The sequence below is a fragment of the Protobothrops mucrosquamatus genome, unplaced genomic scaffold, assembly GCF_001527695.2.
Source record: "Protobothrops mucrosquamatus isolate PMUCROS unplaced genomic scaffold, P.Mucros_1.0 scaffold803, whole genome shotgun sequence".
Classification (NCBI taxonomy): Eukaryota; Metazoa; Chordata; class Lepidosauria; order Squamata; family Viperidae; genus Protobothrops; species Protobothrops mucrosquamatus.
Window position 1 is genome coordinate 648,280 of NW_015387069.1, and position 22,288 is coordinate 670,567.

Genomic DNA, 22,288 nt, shown 5'->3' on the forward strand with positions numbered 1-22,288 from the left:
TTCGTACCTTTTAGACCAGAATTCCACAAATATAATAAGCCAATTTATTATACCTAGACTGAATAAAAATTGTAAATGTTTTTATATCAGGTTCTTATATTTAAAACATACTGAAGGTGTATTCATAGTTTTAAGTAAACCCAGGGCTTTTTTTCTCATAGAACGCCCAGAACGGAGTTCTGGCACCTTTTTTGGATGGAACCTTATAAGATAGGCAAGGCGGGTTATATAACGTGTGTGAGGGTTTTTTTTTTAGAAAAAAAGCACTGAGTAAACCATTAACATTTCACAAATAAAATTATTACAATTTAAAAACTTGTAGAATGTTACCTCTAGCCCTTTTTCATGTGATCAAAACCTGTTTACCAATGCCTTCTAATTTCATCATTTGCTTAACCACATGGTTGCCTTATTAAATAAAGGGAAGCAGTCATCATGCTTGACTTTAATCAAGGTCTTCTATCCTACAAACTCTATGTCTATATTTGCATCCCTATTGCTTGCTCTTTCTAATTGTCCAGTTTTGCCTGTTCTCTATTGAGGAGATATGTTTTCCCAACTCCTCCTGTTAGTTAGCTGCTCTTACTAATGACCATAGGTTTTTTGTTTGTTGTTCTTTTTGCTTCTAGTTTTTTCTATTCACATGGTAATCCCTCTTTAGAAATCTACAATCATGGGAGGGGTACACTTAAAGCGTATATATGCGAAACTATGATGCTTAAGGAGAAAGTTATATTTTGTATGTCTGGAAACTTTAAAATGTAGATTGAATTTAAAGACACCTGCATTCTATACTATTTACATTTCATGCACCATGAACTTATTCCTTGTCTTCTGAATAATTTTTTAAGCCAAACTGGTTAGAATAGTTCCTTACAACTCTCAAGATGATTTTGATAACCACAGAATCAGCATAGAGTTTCTCATGAAAAATAATATTCCTATAATATATAGGAAATAAAAAAATAAAATAATAGACATTCTCTTTGTAAAGAATTTCATCTTTGAAAACAAGATGCTATTGTTAATATTGATCTTTTAAAACCTATATGATTAAGGCTGTCCTTAAGGCCTTGACCAGAAAACCTTTACATTTTGATTATGAACAGCCATGATGGAATAGTATAAAGGTCCTATTTTGAGCATTTTAACAATGACTAGCCAGGTGCCTCTGAAAAGCCTATGAGCTAGATATGTGTAAAAGTGCACACTCTTGTTCAATTCCCCAGCAACAGGTCTAAAAGGAATATCCTTGAAGTATAATAGAAATACTGTGGGAACCATTTTTCATGCTGCTGCAGCTTATTCTAAGAATATCACTAACCATAAAGAGCATTATTTCAAAAACATTCTTTTATGCTAAAGAGCTGCTAAATTAGCCTCACATACTTGTAGGACTTTTAAACATTATACAATATACTCCAATGATTCAGTGGGGGAGAAAGTCCATGTTGCTATGAGAAGATTTAAAGAACACCAAGCCAAATCATTATATTGATCTTCACTAACTAAACTTCATAAACCAAATCTTCATAAATGTGTGTCTCTATGAAGAGCAGTACTAAAGAAAATAATATTCTTCATTTGTTCAAATAATGTGTTGGTATTGTCATCATTGGATAAAGCATTGCCAGTGGTTGACATAATACTAAAATATAGTTTAAAATGGCTGGAACAGACTATAGAAATAACCACTTATACTTCTCTAGCCAGCCACAACACTGAAAGCAGTTCTCTTTGAATAATTAAAGTGAGTGGCAATTTTTTCAAGATTTATGTGACTGCTTAGAAGACTGTTCCCAATAGTCTACATGCCTGCAGAACATCTCTTTTTAATGTTTTGCAGAACCCTATTAATTTAGCATTATATTTAAATCCTGTTCTGTGATAAATCACCTGTGATTAATAGAAACAAACCAGTTTTAGAAACATGTTTTGAAATTGGCTGAGGTTCTCTAATATATGCTAAGGTACCATTTAGACTGACATGAATTCTCCTATGTCAGAGGGGAAAATTGTATTTGTGTCAGAACAAGTTATCAACAAGTTTTTTTTTTTAAAAAGCAACACTATCCAATTAATTGAGGCATCTTTAATTAAATAATATGTGAATTGTTTTCATCCAGGTATTATTCAGTCAATGACCAAAATCATGGAAGTAGAGTATTTTGAAATTGATTATTTACTATAGCATTGTTCATTAATATTAGCATTTTACCAAAGACTGAGAAACAAAATTACATGACTCTTTTAATCTTCTGTGCTACGCCACAACTCTTTCACACTCTACTAACTCTTCTTTGGCTTAAAAGTATAAACTTTATTTGAGATATAAGTTTATCACTTTGAAGAAAAATTTCCCCATTCCTTTTTAACTGGCTGTTCATTCACTATCTACCATTCATTCACGGACAGACAGTTTGAATAACTTCTACCTCTGTTCCTTTTTTATGAATTCATCATAAAAAAACTCAATTTATTTGAGTCAAACTAAATATGACAGTTTCCATACCTAAAAATTAAGCTTTCCTAATGATGTTCGAAAGTCATTTTCAAAGAAATTGAATAAAAATATGTAAGGATATAGGGGTGATGTCTTTATAGAAAGATAGGATATTAATCAGATTGTGATGGTGATGTGATACAAACAAATGTACACAAATAACAGGGTGATTTATTTCTTGAATTAGTACTGTATAGCTTTTATTGAATACTATGTGTGTTTTTTTGTTTTTTTTAAAATCTGGCTAAAAAGTTAGATCTCCAGAATTCACTGCATCTCCCTCTTTGCATTTAGAATATATTATCATCCATTGTTTAAAGAATTCATGTTCTTTCTGAGAGATCAGGTTTTTGTCTTCAGTTAAATATCTGTGTTGCAGTCAACTTATTTTTCTGCATAAACTCTCATATTGTGAAAATCTAGTCGCAGTGTTAATATAACTAGATTGATAAAATAATTATTTTGGATAAAATATAATATCCCATGATTCAACTTTCTTCTCAGCTCTTGTTCTCTGTCCCTCATCTGTTCCAACCCTCCAGAGAAAATTTGTAAGATGGAGAATGCAGAGGACTATGTCAAAGGTTTAACATGTCATTATGAAATATGTTGTAATGCTATAATTTTAAAAAAGGGGAGAGATTGAGGTGTAATTCCCCAAGATAAAGTGCATCTGTAACCATTGTATTCACAATGGAGAATCTGTGCATGTTTAATGATGTTTGAAATAAATCTTGTAATTGCTTTGCATCTACTTAAAACTTGTATATTCTCTTAAAGCATGTATTAGTGTTCATGTTCTTGCATTCAAATGTCATGTTGAAAATGTTGACAATGCATTTTTTATTCTTTTTCCTCACAAGTTGAATTTTGTCATTGCCCATGGCAAGGTAAAGAGTGCAGTGAGCCAGCTATTTGGTAACAGGGAATTATAGATTAATAGTAAGGCCTTAATATTCAGGGGAGTTTTACTTTCATACTGCAGACATTCAGTGCCTCTAAGCAATATGAATATATTCTCCCATTCAGAAATGTGCAGGTTAACTTATTTGCAACATTAGGGAGGCTACATTCTGCACTTGTGTTTGATGATTTTAACAGTCAAATGATGCTGAATATATGCCTTATTGTTAGGACATCTGTAAATTAACCATATTCTATCATCAAAATGATGGGGCTAATAGGATTAATTAACACTTTTTCTGGTGAAAAGGCAGAACGAGAAAGAACATCCTTCTCGTCCCTTGGAGGAAACCCCTTTCTGACTTTGACTTTCTCTTGTCTAGACATTCAGTGGTTTCCAGTCAATTCCAGCTTCCAAAGGTAAATTATAAAAACAAAGAATGAGGGGAAAAAATAAGGAATTTTTTTTTCTGGAACCTTCTATCCATGAGACATTGAAGATTCCGAAGTGACTTTTCCTGCTCATGGAGAAATTTACATCCTAGCCCCAAACTTCTTGACTGCCATCAGTGAGAGGACATGGGTTTTACAGAGAGCAAATGAGTCCTAAAGGCAGCCTTCTGTTGCTAACTGCAGTAGCTTTTGCTAAATGCAGGATACAGGATAAAAAAATCTAAAAAAATAAATAAATTCTTGCACTGTTCCTACCAAGTTTTAGTCTCAATCTATCTTGAGAGCTTTAGATTAGGAAAAGCTGTGTAAATCTGGCTGTCTTTCTCCTTTCAGCCAGGGGCAATTCTTACTAAGATTCTAACTTGGAGATCCTACACAGTATAACAGATTTCTTTTATAAAATGCTATAAAAGTGACAAAAAAGTGAAGCCTGCTGGCCCAGATAGGATTTGTGACTGCATTACATTTCCCTCATTGAATGTAACACTGGATAATATAAAATATTTGTATGGATTTTTGTCTGTTTTATAAACTCATGCTATTGACTGATGTGTATATGCTGAGTTTTAAAGGCCCGGAAATATTTGAAGACTTGAAAATATTTGGGGAGACTATAAACTGTAACTATATGGATGCTAAATTTCATGCCACTTTCATGTTTTCATGTTTGGAGCTTTCCTTTCATACTTAAGTATTTGGACATTTTTACCACTTCTCCAAAGCTTAAGTGTAGTGCATAAAGATGTTTTGGTGAGATGGTAGTGAATCAGAGTGTAAATTCCTGAAGAAACAGTCTGTTACTTTTGTTCACAAAAGGAAAAGCTTTTAATAGAAGCTATTTTGAGCCAGTCTAAGGAAGGAAATGGAGGAAATCAAAACTATTTTTGAGAGAGATTATCTATAAAAGCTTGTTATATTATTAGAACTTTCTCTCCTGTTGATTCAGAATATATTCTGATATCTTATTCAATGTGGATTTTTGTTTCTTTGAGATGTTTTTCTTTCTTTTTGAAATAAAGGTTTTCTTCAAGTAAAAATGTTTAGGCAGAATTGGTATTCTCTTTTGGATTATGTAGAATTTGTCTAACCATAACTGATATAAGAAAGTTAAATAGCGTTGGATCTGGTTAGTTCTTTGATAGGACTTCACCAGGAAATACAAAAGAATGTAAAAAAAAAAAAAAACAGAAGGCAATGGAAATTTTTGGAAATATAATTTCCGAAGGACTAAATGGTGTTCTTTAACGAAAGAACAAAGACAACAAATGAAACCTGGCGTTCTTTAAGCTAGGGCTTTTCAACCAGTGGTACGGGTACCACCTGTGGTACATTGGCACCTGGCAGGTGGTACGCGACTATCCTAGAAAAGTGGTAGCGGGGGAGGGTAATGAGCTGAACCGGTGGCAGCACCGCACAATCCTGAGCAAGAGATGGCTGGAGCTGCAGGGCTGTCAGGGCTCAGTGGAAGCGCCAGGATCAGCACCAGGCTCCAGCTGGAGCTCGGCGCTGATCCTGGTGCTTCTGCTGAGCCCAGAAGAAGCGCCAATCAGCTGGAATGTTGCAGCATCTCCAGGGTCTTGTGATTTATATTCAGATGCTTGGCAACTGATTCATATTTATGACGGTCACAGTGTCCCAGGGTCATGTGAAGTGACCAAAACCTGCTGCAACCACCCAGCAGATGGGGGGGGCTAAAAACCAAACACCCCACCCCACCCCCGCTGCCAATCCTCAACAGAAATGCTCACAACAATGAAAACCTCGGACCGGGTGGGCAGGCAGGTATCTTGCTCGGCTGTGGCTTGGGGGACACTTTTTTCAGTGCCATTCGAACAGTCACTAAGCGAACTGTTGTAAGTCGAGAACTACCTGTACTTTATCACTTTTTTTCTCTTTTTTTGTCATCAAGTTTTTGACACCTTGCTAGGCGACTGGTGGTACTCGGATGTTGCCATATCCTAAAAGTGGTACAATTGGTGAAAAGGTTGAAAAGCCCTGCTTTAAGCAATAGGATTTGAACTTCATTTGGAAAGAAAAGGCTTTACCTTCTTTACTTCATATAATTTTGTTTCTAAAGTTTATGGTTTTAATGGATTTATGTGGTTTTCATGTTTTAATTCCTGATTGAGAGCTGGTATAAGATAGCCAGTTATATAAATATTTTAAATAAAGTAATGTTACAAAATATACGTTATGAGATCCAAAGTGTGGCTAGAGCTGCTGAAAAACATTTTTAACACACTTTGTAAATATAGCAGATATGAATAAGTACCTTCCTCCTTAGAAGGTACTTAGGCAGGCAGATGACTTCTTCAGTGCTTGACACATGTGTGGAAAAAAGAGCTTGGTGCCAAATCATTTTGAAACTTACGTATCATAAGAATCGTTTTTGGAACTATTTCCAGATGTGGGTAGCCAAACATCATATGATATATTCTTTATAATTGGCCTTGATCAGTACTTTTGCTACAGTATTTTATCTGAAATTATAGAGAAGATTTCAAAAGTGTTGCTATGTAGAAAACATTGTGATAATCCAAGTGAAATGTAACTTCACAAAAAATACTTTTTAAGAATAAGTCCGATATTAAATGATAAAGATATTGTAAGATGTGTGCCCAAAGGTCAAGTCTGGCAAAGCTAGGAATGGTTCATCAATTACAACTCAGCAAAATACTCCTGACCAGAGTTGAATTATAAGTGGGAGAACTTTATATGAATCGGGTATACTCATAGAGTAATTTGCCTTCTATCAGAAAGTTACATCAGGAAGAGAACATTTCAAATCCATACAGAAGTGAAATTTACCATGTATCCTTTGGCGAGTCAATCTCTTTTCATCATCTGTTCTTCAAATTTGTTTTAAAGCTTAAAAAAGTAGAAACCCGAGATAACACCTTAATTGATTTAGGGAAAAAAGTGGAACATAAACAGCCTGTTTATGAAAAGTAGGTGAATATAATACATACGTACATATAATAAATCGCACATGGCCACTCACTTTAAGAAGCAAAACTCTGGGTGGCTCAAAACAGCACTACAAAACCAAAACAACTATAAAACCAATTAAATAAATAAATAAATAAAAAACCTTGATATGGCAACCCTTCTCCTCTGCTGCAGTTGACACCACCATCCTCAGCCTCCAACCTTACCCTATCTCAGTCCTCAGCCTGGGGAACAATCATCTCTTTGTAACTTTCTGGAAGGTTAAAAGGAGGGTAGCATGCTCCTGTATCTCAAGGGGAAGTGGTTCTACATGGGGGCTTCATTGAAAAAGGTGTGCTTCCTAGGTTTCACTAGAGGGGAGCATTGAAGGGACCTGGAGCATACCTAGTCTAGTTGGTGGAATGAACAAATGCCCTCAGTCCCACAAGTAACCTATTCCTATGCTATGTAGGACTTTAAAGGTAATAACTAGCACCTTGAAATGCAATCTGGGGAAAAAACTGGGAACCAATACAACTTGCTCAACAGAGCTATAACATGGGCAAACCAACTTGTAACTTCGGGTGATGTAACTTCGGGTGATGTAACTTCGGGTGATTGCAAAATGCCAGGTTTACATAAGGCAGTAAACCACAATGTGGTTTAAAACAAACCACATGTTCAGTTTATTTAGCGTGTTATGCAAACCTAGTCCCTCTGGTTATTCTGTTAGCCATTGGCATTGTGACTTAATAATATGCAAGCTTATTCCTTAGATTTCAGTAAGGCATTTGATAAAGTAGACCACAATCTACTCCTTGGTAAGCTAGAAAAAGGTGGAATAGACAACATCACCACCAGATAGATCTGTAGCAGGCTGGCAAACCGTACTCAGTGAGTAGTCCTCAATGGCACCACATCCACATGGAGAGAAGTAAGCAGCGGGTTACCACAAGGTTCCATCTTAGGCTCAGTACTCTTCAATATCTTCATAAATGACTTAGATGAGGGAATTGAAGGAGAACTCTTCAAATTTGCAGATAACACCAAACTGACAGGAGTAGCTAACACCCCAGAAGACAAACTCAGGATCCAAAAAGACCTTGACAAACTTGAACAATGGGCCCTATCCCATTCAATGTGGAGAAAAGCAAAGTTTTACATTTATGCAGGAAAAATCAAAAGTACAAGTACAGATTGGGCAAGACTTGGCTCAAAAACAGTAACTATGAGAGGGACCTTGGAGTCTTAGTGGACAATCACTTGACTATGAGCCAGCAGTGTGCAGCAGCAACCAAAAAAGCTAATATAATCCTGGGTTGTATAAAAAGAGGCATAGAATTAAGATCACACAAAGTATTAGTACCGCTTTATAAAACCCTAGTAAGACCACACCTGGAATACTGCAGCCAGTTTTGGTCACCATACCACAAAAAAGATGTTGAGAGTTTGGAAAAAATTCAGAGAAGAACAACCAAGATGATCAAAGGCCTGGAGACTAAAACATATGAAGAACGACTATGGGACTTGGATTTGGCTAGTCTAAAGAAAAGAAGAAATAGGGGAGATATGGTAGCAGTATTTCAGTATTTGAGGGGCTGCCACAAAGAAGACGGTGTCACATTATTTTTCAAAGCACCAGAGGGAAGGATGAGAAACAATGATTGGAAAGAGAGAAGCAACCTGGAATTAAGGAGAAACTTCCTGACAGTGAGGACAATTATCCAGTTGAACAGCTTGCCTCCAGAAATCGTGGACACTCCATCACTGGAGATTTTTAAGAAGAGACTAGGCAGTCACTTGTCTGGGATGGTATAGGTTTTCCTGCTTGAGCAGGGGGCTGGACTAGAAGACCTCCAAGGTCCCTTTCTATTCTATTCTATTCTATTCTATTCTATTCTATTCTATTCCATATTTGTAAAAGTGAATTGCTGGGAAACAATTGCATAGAATCAAAACGTAACAAAATAATCCTACTCCAAATAAGTTTTTGTGAAAACTGCTGGCTGCATTCTGGCTAAATGATGAGAAAATCCAAAACACTGTTCTCGGGAAATGATTGCAAATATGCAGCCCTTCCCAAGGCAAACAACTTTGTTCCCTTAAAGCAGATCTAAAGAACAATTTGTCCCTTAGGATATTCTGGGTCACAAGACCCTTTTAGGAATTGTATAGCAGATCTGTTCCCTCATTGACCCGTTCTTAACTTTTGTTAGCTGAAAGAATCATGATATCGGTTTGCATAAATAACCATATCAGTTGAAACTAAACTAAAAAAGTGTGATTTTGATGGGTTATATCCCTTCCCCCATTCTTCTGAGCAAGAAGCCTTAAAAGTTGGGGGGTGGGGAAGAGAGAGATAAAGTTTGAGCCAAAAGAGACATCTATAAAAGAACATGTTGATGGAAATTTATGGCAAATTCAGTGGATTTTTAAAATGCAGAATGCATATAGGCTGTGTTGCATTAAAAAAAAAACTCTCCCTATAGTCGAACTAGACATTTTTAAGTAAGATTTTTTAATTTTATATCTTTTTAAAGAAAAAGAACACTTTGTTAATAGCAAAGCTACTGCAGTATCCAAAAATGTGTTTCCAAACTTTAGAAATCCATATATTAGATAGGCAAAGAATTCACAAAATATTCCTATATACTGTACATCTATATAAAAAGAAGTTATTTTGTCACATACAGCCTTTATCACCACTGCAGTGGAACACTGGAAAACCTTTTCCTATATAAAAAAGTAGCTACCAAAGGATAATTTGGTCTTTTTATAAGACAGGACTACATTAGTTATTGCCATCCATTAAGTCAGCTTGCATAATCTACATTGCAGTAACCCATAAAAGAGAGCAGTCACTTCACAGAAATATATCTGAGATACATGCAGCTTTAGTAAGTGAGTCAAGCTATATAGTACAGGTAGGCCTATGTATATACCATCAGCGTACAATGCACTAAAGTGGAAGTGTCTTTCTATCTCAGCCAGCTGTCTGAGGCTGTGTATCCTATGTGGGACATATTCTGGCTACACATATTTGTTTTCTAACACTTTTGCAGACCCTATTAATCTGGTTTTGCTCACTACACTGCACACCAAGATATTTTTTAAAAAATTGGTCTTCCTATTTGTTGAGTGGTCTTTCCTTCCTTGCTTTGGCATATAAAGTTGCAAAAAAGCGCTAAACAGTAAGCATCAATTATCTCCCAGGGCTATTACTGACCTTGCTGTGTGTGAATTTAGATCATGGTGTCATTCAAGCCAGTTTGGTGTGGTGGTTAATGTACCAGTCTAGAACCCAGGAGACCATTAGTTCTAGTTCTGCTTTAGGCACAAAGCCAGCTGGATGACCTTGGGCCAGTCACCTTTTCTCAGCCCTAGGAAGCAGGCAGTGGCAAACTACGGTACTTCCAGAAAACCTTGCCAAGAAAACTGCAGGGACTTGTCCAGACAGTTGCCAGGAGTTAACACTGATTCAAAGGGACCACATTTCTGAAAGAATGCAAAAATAAAAAATAAAAATAAAAAATTGGCAGATTCCCCAGCTCTTTCACTGTGCACAGCTCAGTTTGCAGTACTCATAACATTCTACAGCAAGAAAATACAGGCTCTAGCCATCCCCAGCAGTTCTCTGGCTTTCCATTTCTGGTTTTTATTACTTAGCAAAATCTTGGAATTTTGTCCTTTTTCTGCTAGAGAACAGATTGCCCAATAGGAAACAGCATTAAAGCAGCAGCCGGTTGTGGGGGAGGGGGAAGAAGAATGCAGTTGTCTTTTGGGTTAGAAAAGCAAACCTTAGTCAAGTCATATGATGGCTTCAAAAGCTATTGTGAAAGGGAGCCCCCAGATATGTTTTTGCAGCCTCTGTAAACATGCAGATTTTAAGCAGATGATGTTATTCATATAGTCACAAAATATTATCTTGAATTGGCTTGGCTGCTTATAGCAGCTGTAAGTTCTTTTAAAAGTGCTTCCCTACCCTATGTTTTGTGTGTGTGTGTGTGTGAAATTTGTAATGCTATTTTTTGAAAATGTTTTTGTATGGGGACAGGAAGGGAGCTGATTTTGTTATGCAAAAGATTTTCTTTCTCTTTTCTCTCTGTATATAAATAAAAATGCATTGCTTCTAGTTTAAGGATTGATTGGAACAGAAAAGGTTGGGTTCCCCCCCCCCAGGATGTTCCCCCCACTTTCTTTTTTAAGGGTAAGAACTTTCTGCAATATTCAACCACAACCATATAGTATTATTGTGAACATTATATTTATGCTTGACAAATCTATGTGGTTGGTCTAGATTCTATAGAAAATGTTAAGGAGAATTCAGAATCAGGTTGAATACATGGCTTTTATTTTATTTATTTTTTGATATTTAGAACTTTGCAGTAAATACTGGGATTAATATACTGCCTTGAAATTTTGTATTGACTGGTATATGTGTAACTGATCCCTAATTTAAGTCTCTTGTTTTTATATGTACAGTGATTAGGTTAGGCTGCATATGGGTATATTTAAATTAATAGGTTTTGTATAATAAATTAGCTAATAGAAAAAACAAAGCTTGTAAACTTACTTGAAATTTTCTCTGAATTTTTTAAAAAAGAAGCTAGTTGATTTAAAACCTTATTTCTCCATCTCTCTCTCTCTTTTGATTCACTAATAATAATTATCAAATGCATATAAAAAGACAGGATAAAAGCCTAATAATAATAATTACAAAATACAGAGACCCACAAATAGAAATAGAATGATTGTGGCAAAAGAAAGCAAAGGTAGTACCAATAGTAATAGGCACCTTGGGTGCATTCTCCAAACAACTAGAGCATCATCAGCATTGACAAATTCACCACGTCAATTGCAAAAGGCAGTTTTATTTGGAACAGTTTAATATCCTGTGGCAATACCTGTAACACCATCAAGCATCCACATCTGCCTATCCCAGATTCTTGGGAAGGACTCGCTAGGTAGGCAAAATGCCAATCCAGTATGAAAGTCTGGCTGACTATACGGTGAACCATAATATACATCCTGCAATGATACATTTAGCACCATCAAACAACATCTGCCTATCTCAGGTTCTTAGGACGGACTCAATAGGTGGATTAAAATGCCAAATCCTGTCTAAACATCTGGGTAACTATGCGATGAACCACAATAATAATGGCAAAACAGGAAGTGGAATGCCAAATACCTCATACTGTATCTTAGGAATTGAAATTATTACACGTCTGCAAAAAAACGTTTTGCCACTTTTCAGCAGAATGCATATGAAGTTCTGATAAAAGACATCAGGGGTTAAATACTTTACACCAGTTACCGCTTTGAATCAATTTTTTGAAATCTCTAATTCGTTATGTTTCCAATATATGAAATTATTTACACATGTAATTTGCATCCATGCAAGATTACCTTAATTGTTCCTTAGACAGATACTATTATATGAGATACACTTCTTAAAACTACAACTATCAGATAAAACACTATGGAAATGGTTTCACACAACAAAAACTAAATGCAACGTTCATAATGGGACATTTGCCTTATGGCAGCATTGGTATAAGGATACTTTTTAAATCACTTGTGTGGGGAACTGTAATGCAATGTAACCGTCATTATAAAGGCAGGAGAGAAGTACCTGACATTTTTGCGTCAACAGCAGTCACCAGTAGGAATTTAGGGGGCCATAATTGAGAGAAGAGGGAAATGATTCATGTTTTGGTTGGTTCTTGTAAATTACAGCTGCTTATGAACTGTTTTAATAAAGAAACATTTAGACAGACAGTCCTAATGTAGAAATTGGTTGTAATTTGTATCCAGTAATATTTTGTTCTAAATACTTTCAGAGGAATCACTGAATTGTCCCTTTTATTTTATTTTGGATCTATATGAGATCTCCACAATATTAATAAACCATTGGTTCGGGCAGAATTTCTGTCATCAGTATGCCTCGAAGAAGAAACTGCATCTTGCTGTAGGTACACAAGCTACAGTAGGAGACTGAAGCAATGCAGTAAGTGTTCATAAAAATAGGCTTTCTCCCAGAGCATTATATAATCAGAGGGAGTGATGTCACTTGTAACTGTGGAGAGTATCTCTGAAATTGCAGGTTTCTGCAGACGGGCAACTGCTTGCCAAATGTGAGGAGGAGGCTTCTCTGAATTTGTGATAAACTGCAGTGTGGAGTTTTACGCTTTAAAGGAAGGAGATAACACAGACTGGCAGAGAGAACAATGCCTTTTCAACACACAAGCACACACAGGACCTCTTTGTACAAGGAAAATTTTAAAAGGGCATCCATGTTAATCGAACTGAGGGTTTCACTGGCAGTAGGTTTTCTTCAACCTTCCAATCAAAATGAATCTCACAAAATTATTTGTTTTGTAGAATTAACGAAATCGAATAGCTAGTTTTCCTTGGTATATAGTTATCCTGTTACGCTGTCTTATCTCCTCCATTTCAAATGGATCTTCTAGTAAGTTAAATCTTTCTTCTTATGCAAGAAGATTTTTGTGGCTTCTAGAAATATCCTACATGGAAACGTAGAAATTATGAATTCCAGACACTGACACTTTACATTTGGAGTTGAATTTGACCCATGATGCAGAAGTCATATAATTTCTTATCTTATCAGAACACAGTTTAATCATTATTGAGGGATGTGAAGTGCTTCCTCTTGAAAGGGCAGTCTGGCCTGTTGATTTGAAGGAAAGACTGATCAGTGTGATCAGAGGATCAATGACAAACAGATCATTGGAGGAAATGAGAACCCTGTTGCTTTTCATTAAGATCTTTAGGAAAAGAGAGGAAGTAAGTTTACTTTTCCTTCTCATAGCAGGTCACTAGGAAGAAGAAGGCCTCATCACTTCACCTTTCCTCTCAACAAACATGCTTAGAGAAGCTTAGAGGGAGATCATAGAATTCTAGAAATAGAAGGGAACTCAGAGGCCATCTAATCCAATCTGTTCAGTGTTGTTGTTAGTTGCGAAGTTGTGTTTGACCCATTGCGACCCCATGGACAACGTTTCTCCAGGCCTTCCTGTTCTGTACCATCTTCTAGAGTCCATTTAAACTCACGCCTACTACTTCAGTGACTCCATCCAGCCACCTCATTCTCTGTCGTCCCCTTACTAAAGCATTTTAAACACATTGATTGTTCAGATAAAATGAAGGAGGGCCCTTTGTAAGATATCTTGAGTTTCTGAAAAAGGCTAGAATATAAATAAAATAAAAACAATATATATTTATTGGAGTAACTCAGGCTTATCAAGTGTAAAATAACTCACCCAAGTGTCAAAATAAAATTTAGATCCTTGCACAAGAATCCTCTTGACACGTGGAATACTTGATGGGGAGGTTGAACATGGTGGCAAACTGGTTGAACTGGAGTATTATTTGTAGCCACTGTGGAAACTGAAGCTGAGGTTTTTCTGAATAATAGGAAGACATTTCGGGCCACCAGTGATGGTTCTTTTTATTTCACATTTCTGAACCACCCATCTCCCTTGAAGAGGGATTCTGCTTCCTTGAAAAACAGTTGCCTCCATTTGTAAAGGTTTCCATGTTAACAAGCTCTACCAAGTGATGGTCTGATGGTGTTTTGATTGAAAGAATTATTGTATTTTTTTTCTTTTCTCATACTTCAATGGATGATCAGAAGATTGTAAAGATACTAGAGATTTATTTTGGGTTGAAATAGCCCATTGTAAGAAATGGTAGATCCCAAATTTGCACATTATCCAGTTAGAAGGAATCCACCCAACTATTGCTCAGACTTTGGAAAAGAGAATACAAGTACAGTAGACACAATTGGCAAAGAAAGACAGAATATGTGCATGGTGGGGTTGATATCATCTTAGAAAAAGTTCACAAATCAAGTTAGTAAGATAATATGCAAATGTTAATGGTACAATATTATAGCAATGGAACAGATCCCACCTGTGATAGGATCAATCAAGTATTTAATTTTCTAAAGGAGGTTTTGGAAAGATCTTAACACCAGTATTTTTAAGTACCAGGCAGTTGCACTGAGTAGTAATTTGGATAATGGGCATAAAGTATGTTTGACTCCTTATTCCCATCTGGAAGGCAGTACTGCTAAACTCAGCACTTATTTGTGATTTCTTTCGTGTACTGTGGACTGGATATCATCTACAGTAGTGTGATGCTTTTGAATATGTGGCTTCTTGTTCTATTACATTTTTGGCATTTAATTTTTCTCATGCCTTTCACATTTCATGTTCAGAACTAGGCTTCTGTCATTGGAACCCAGTTACAGTATGTATATTTCTTCTTGTCAGGATTATGCTGCAGCCAGGATATAGATAAGACCTTAGATCTCAAGAAAAAATTATTTTTCCATGATTTCTTATTCTCGGATCTCTGTGAAAGTTGTATAATTCTCCCAATTTTTCTTCCAGGATCAGCACTGCATTATTGGGATTTTTACCCTTCTGTATTCTGTGTGAAACCATTTTTATTATGCATTGGATTGAATGCTAAATATTGCTTTTGGTAGGAATAAAAACACTTTACCTCTTATCTTAGTGGGATGTTATGTTTTGGTGATTAATTTATTTTATTTCTATATTCTATTTAGAAACCACCCCTCAGAGAGCGACTTTGGGTGGTGTACAAATAAATATAAAAACATAGAAGCCATATATAAATATTATAAAAAACAGTTAAAAACAACAATATAACAATTGGGATGTTTTGTTGAAAATGTTATTTCCTAACATTATTAAGAAGTACCAAGAGTAACATATAAATTAATAGGTGGTGAAATCTGTTAAACCAGAGTTCCCCAACCATTCTGGCTTTGTGAACCAGTGGGGAGAGGGGATGGTTCCATATGAGTGGAAGGCAAGTGTATGCAGCTCCATTTGCATGAGCGTTGGGCACATGCGGCTGCCGCTCACGCAAATGAAGCGTGTGTGCATGCCCACTGCTCACGCAAGTGGGGATGCATGCATATGCACATGCTCACTCGCCACTTCCACGGCCCAGTTCAGAATGGCTCAAGGCCTGATAGTGGGCCACGGCCCATTGGTTGGGGACCTCTATGTTAAATTACCAAAGGTTGCAATTTATATAAGTAAAAAGAAACATAGGCAATTTTCTTATGTCATGTCAGACCATTTTTCCATCTAATTCTGTATTGTCTATGTTCACTAGCAATGTCTGTACAGGTTATCAGAGGATGCGAAGACTTTTTACATGTGGACTGTATGATTTATAGCTTTGAAGCAGAATTCATGAATTCCATTTAGTATATAAATCTGGTTGTCCTTCACTAGACATTTTATACTTACGAAGAACATATATAATGTTCCATATAAAATACATTAATGTTGGGATTTCCTCCTTCAAAGTATTGTTAACTGCTGTACATTGATGCCTGTACTAATAATGTATACCTCTTGATCTAAATATATATTAATGCTTTTATCATAGGGCTCATGTGATGCATCTCTGAGTTTATAGCTGTAGCATTAGCACCTAGACTTATATACTGTCCCATAGTGCTTTACAGCACTCTCTGGGTGGTTTACAATGTCAGCATATTGCTCATAATCTGGGTCCTCATTTTACCAACCTCAGAAGGATGGAAGGCTGAGTCAACTGTAAGCCCATCAGGATTGAACTCTAGGTTGTGGGCAGAATTTGCCTGTGATAATGCATTCTAACCACTGGGACACCAGGGCTTCTCTGATGATGCATATTGAGGTTGGCAAGCTTTAGTTTAAACAGTTGTAGGTTAATTATAGCAAAGAATACTGCTAAGTGCTTTTTACTTTTGTTTTTTTTCTTTTCAAAAGTTTTTGAAATGGCACATGATATTGAGTTGGGATATAAGAAAACAAGGAGCAAGGAGCTTCTTTCAAGTAGTCTGTTATTAACAATTCAGACGAAACTGCTGAAACATGATAATGTTTAAAGGACAGGAATTCTTGTTGAGATTGTAGGTATCAATATCTAGTTATATAGAGTCCTTTGTAATTATTTGCAAATTATTATTGTGTAACTTCAAATTGAAATGAGATATTCAGTTCGGTCCATATTTCTGTGGTCTTTCTTTTGTAAATTAATTACGTGATTAATTAATATTCCCCTGGAGGAAATATTTGCATTTTCAGGTAATATAAAATTGAGTGGTCAATTAAAATGGATAGTTAGAAATAAACTTCAAAATGATCATTTTAGTTAGAGAACTGGGCTAAAAACAGGAAGACATTCAGTAGAAACCAATGCACATTTCTTCACTGAGGAAAAACAACAAAAACTGGAAGTTTAAAATATGGAATACTTATCTGGCAATATTATATGTGAAAAAGCCTTTAAAAAGCATTTAATCTAAATATGAGCCAGCAATGTGATGTGAATATCTGAGAGCATCAATTGAAGTATCATTTCCAAATCATGCAAACCAATCATGTTGCTTTTTTCTGTATTGGTCAAATCCCACTTGAGGAATCAGTGTACAATTCTTCAGATTGATTAAAAAAGAAAGAGAAAGTGGAACAGATTCAAAGAAGAGAAACATGGATGATCAGATAGAAACTAATTGTTAGGAGGAGAAACTGAGGGTGTTAACACAGAAAATCCAGAGTCTGATTTGATCCTTCTGGAATGCAAAACACGGAATGATTATTTTAGGAAGGTAGATTCCAGTTAAATGTTAGGGAAATCTACCTAAAGAAAAGGAGTTGGATGATGGGACCTGTCATCAGGAGAGTAGTAACTTATCCTTTATTGGACATTGAAGTGGAAGCTGGACATCCATCTGTCAGGATGCTGTAATGCGGATTTCTGTGTTGAATAAGGATCCTTATCCATTATGTTGGCTTACAACTATATGATTTATTGAGGTCACTATTTTTCAGATCAATTTAAATGTGTTACATGAGAAGAGGCTTTCTTCTCAGCAATATGGATTAAAGGCCTGAATCTCTTCAGTTCAGAAAAATAATCAAGTATTGATTTTAATAGAATTTTCCTTTTTTTAAAAAAATTACATTTAAAAATTATACAAAAATATTCCTGAGCATCTAATGAAATGTCCCCAAATCCACAAAAAGATATATGATAATCAATGTGGTGGTCTTTAATATGCCACAAAATGTTGTTTGCCAAAGGCTTGAGGTTTTTTTTTTTAATGACTAACAGCCTTTTTATAACAGAGGGACATTCAGAATGGAAATACTGATAAGCTGGTGTCTCTTGTAATGTTGCTTTTTTTTTCTGACAGTCCACTGCCAAACCTCTGACCCTAAAACTCTTAATCATCCTTGCTTGTCAGTGGTATAATTACAATTCTTATCCCTTCTCCCAACTCTTCAGTTTATTAACAATAGCAGCTCTTAAATGCCACATGTAAGTGAAGGAGCCAGATTAATTTTTCAGCCTTCATTTGGGTGGATGGAGCTCTCATATTCCTCTCCTTTGTCTGTGAACAAGACCGATGAAGGCTTTTAGGAACATAAACAGAGACTGACATCATTTTGTGTTATCGATTTGAAAGATTCAGTTTCAGATGTAGCTTGTGAATGAGTACTGGGGAGATTTCTTCAGAAGAAGGAAAGATGAAGGAAAGAATAGTTGAAACTTTACAGAGATCAGTGTGGAACACATGGATTAGGTGATACCAGAATGAATCCTAAGGATAACAGTCCACATTTGGGGGGGGGGGGGAGGAGCTATTTTTCCCTGTCTTTTCCTCAGCAAGGTTGAAATAGAAATTCAAGTAGAGAAGGATTCTTTAAGAGAAGGATCAAGCTTTTGCCCTTACTCTGAAGTACCATGCAGCTGGTTAAAAGTGTATTAAATGCTTTTATTAATTGTCAATAAAAAGCAAATCATCTCATTGAAATCAAAATGAATTTCAGTTTATATGTTCTCAGTCATTATGGAATCTCAGTGTTGCAGTATTGAGGAAGGCATTATTTTAACCTAAGGTTTTACATTATTTGCTTTTGAGAGACGTGTCAAATGTCAGATGGAGAGTGATTGTGTTACTGGTTTAAGAGAACATTTTATGACCAGCTCTTGTTGTGTGTCTTGATGCAGTAATTTGATTTGCATAGAAAGCTAAAGTCACATTATTTTGCAGGCTTCTTAACCAGATAGCCTTTTAGAAGCCATCACTGACTGAACCTTGGCTTCCCTATTTGCAATGTGAGCATTAAAGGAATGCTTGTTTTTCATATATTTGGATGTATTCTTGAAGGTTTTTTTACATGAAAAACAGAAATGAAAACAGACATAATATCTACAATTTTTTACACTGCAAAGATCTAAGACAAGAGTACATCAGTTAACATAAATTGGAAGGGGAATGAATTTTTTTTCCTCTCATTTTGGCATGTTTTCATTTCTAACTTGCATGTGGACATAGTTCAAATATCAATGGTTACTAACTTGGTTGTATGATAGTTATACAGATCTGTTTCTAGAAAGGGATATGACCTTTATTATCTCTAACACTTCATATGAAGCTGCCTCTGAAGATAACTGGTGTAGAATGTAGCAGCCAGATTGCTTGGAAGCCAAACCCAATTTTGTTGGATTACATTGATTTCAAAGCATTTGTTGCCAGTAGGCTCCTAGACCCAGTTCAGAATGCCTGGTTGCTACCCTTGTTTTTATATGATGTACCTATACATTTAATTACTTTTCCTAAGGACTTTTCATTTGTTTCAACTAAATTTCATTATTTTATTTTCAGCCTATTTCTTAATTATTAAGATAATTTTGAATGGTTTTTCTACCTCCTATTGTTTGTGTCATCTTTAAATTTGAGCACATATTCCATCCATCTTGTCACCCAAGCAATTAACCTACTGAAGTGTAGAAGGCTCAGGATTGAATCTTGGAGTGTCACTTTTGCTTTCTCCACTTTGACAGAGTATTTGAGCATTTTAGTTGTGACTTTTGAGCCATCCAGCCCATTCCGGAATGTCATGAAGCACTTTGCCAAACATTTGGTTGAAATGAAAATATATTATGACTATAATATTCCTGTAGTTTATTAAGAAAGTTACTGAATCAGAAAACTAGATTATCTTAGATTGGTAAGGTTTGTTCTTGAAAAATATGATTTTAGGGATTTGAACTCCACAGGGATTCAAACAGGTTATTCCCCTGATGAAATTCAATGCAATTGCTTCATTTTGTTATATAACTTTATGGTAGAACACAAATCTTACTAGAAAAGACTGATTGAAAATAGGAATTGAATGCTCTTTATTCGTGTCTTAGTACTTTGCTGTCTTTATTGTGCAATTGGTACACTGATCTTTTTCTCTTCCTTTTAAAGAAATGACTTAAAAAAAAACTTTGTTCTTCTTAACATCCTTTACCCAACTTAGATGATTTTAAACTTTAGTCTTTCTGATACCATATTTGCAATTCTAAGCTAACAATATGTGTTCCTCACTGGTGACTTGTTCAGTGGTAAGAGAGCCGTTTTATTTCATTGTCAAAACATCACAAACGTTTGTGCAATATCACTAGCTTTTTTGCTAACTGTTTTCTCTCTTGCTGGAATAACAATTTTAGTGCCTCTTATTTTGGGAAGCATCTCACTTCCCATCTTTGGTTCATTTTCTTATTTCTTTTGCTATAGGAAATTATGTAACATTAAACATCTGATTTTACATATTAAAATCCACTTTTATGAATTCCCAAATGTGCCTGCACTTTGCTGGTGTGTGTGTGTGTGTGTGTGTGTGTGTAAAGAACTCCTGAATTATGTAGTCACTTTCCTCCAAGGTTTTTGATACGCCCTCTTTCCTGATTAAGTCTTCCCTATTATTTAAGTCCAGTCCAGAATAGCTAATTCTTTTGTACCTTTCTTCAACTTCTGAATGTGAATATTGCCTCCCTGAATAAGAAATTTGTGAGCAGGATATGTCAGGAATGTCCTGAAGTGAATACAGAGCCCACAGTTGGAATTATTCAGGTATTCCATTTTTAAGTTTTGATACCTGTTTGCATTTTGGAAACATCACTTGCAATTTCTATTAGTTGGGTGATCAGTAATAGAACCTATCACAATATTGTTTATTTTAATGAAAATGATTTAAACAATATTACAACATTCGTTCTTAGGTTTCTGAACAGGTATGTGTATTTTTAAACACATTGTAGAACTCCTCCCTTCTTATTGCTTATTTTCCTTTAAAACAAACAGTATTGTTCAGTTGCTGTATTGTAATCATGGGAGGCTTATTCTACCTAATTTCAGTTTTCTTACTCTTTTATTAAATGTATATGCTGCCTTTCTTTAGTGGCCCAAAGCAGCTTAAAGCAGCCCATTGCTTCATTCTCAATTTTTTTGTTTTTATGATAGTAATCCTATGAGATAAGTTAGGCTGAGACACACTGAATTATATTTGTGAAGTCGTATTTCCCTTCCTATATTAAGAGTTCAAACTCACTTTATTTTCTGTATGAAGAACATATAATGCATTAGACTTCTGATCTAAAATTGCATTTTGGATTTTCTGATATGGATATGCTGAAGTATTCATTTCTGCTGAGTTATCATCAGGACCTGATTCAATGTGTCAGCTGATGATCAAAGCAAAGAAATTACTAGTGAAAATTAATTCTGAAAGATGGGCGTCTGACACACATAATTAACATAATTTATATGCACATGGAAAAGCCAAGCTGCAGTTAATGTATGCCTTTTACTCACTGCATGATAATATTAACATACAATATTCAGACGCCTTATTATTTCTAATAGGAAGTATCTTGTACTAGTTCTCTAAAACAGTAACTGGATGTTGCAAGTTAGTGAGAGGATTTAGGGAAAATAGGGATGATATTTATTTTGCTGGCTGGCCTAAAGTCACTTTTAAAAAATTCTTGCATGTTTACGTTTCTTTACTACTGTAACCAGAATTAAAATTAGAAATAATAAAAATTCTCCAACAGCTTTATATAATGGCCATCTCTTGTTTAACCAACACAAGTAATCACATTTTCAATGAAAGAGGATGTTTCTTTGATTCAGGATAGTAATTGTAGGAAGCTGGCAAGTTAATATTCTCCAAATATATGGGCAAATCTGTTGCCTTATTTGTATGGATGTCTCTTATTAAGCATACCATTTTCTTAGTGTAGAGCAATGTATTTTATGGATGGTTCTTCTGCAACATGCAAGAATTCTCCATCTTCTATATTTATGTGTGGAAACACAAGATTCCAGTTTCTGTACCTTTGCCTCTCATACCAAATTACATGAACCAATTAAATGACAAATCATCCTGTCCTCTAACTGTAGCTAACATATAAAAACTGGAGTTGCCAATTCAGAGGCACATCCTATCCTAATTACCAACTCCGAATATGGGGGCACAAGGATGCAGCTGAGCATGAATCAGTTGGACAGCTGGAATTTTGGAAACGTGTGTGGAGGAGATTGCTAGCAGCAGAGCTTTTTTTCTCATAGAACGCCCAGAATGGAGTTCCGGAACCTTTTTTGGATGGAAC

General features: G+C 35.6%; 1 protein-coding gene across 3 annotated transcripts in view; it reads left to right on the forward strand.

Annotated features, from left to right (window-relative positions):
• The window catches only part of MXI1 (MAX interactor 1, dimerization protein), a 59,865-nt gene that overhangs the window by 31,976 nt on the left and 5,601 nt on the right, over window positions 1-22,288 (forward strand). The gene's annotated exons all lie outside the window — the stretch shown is intronic.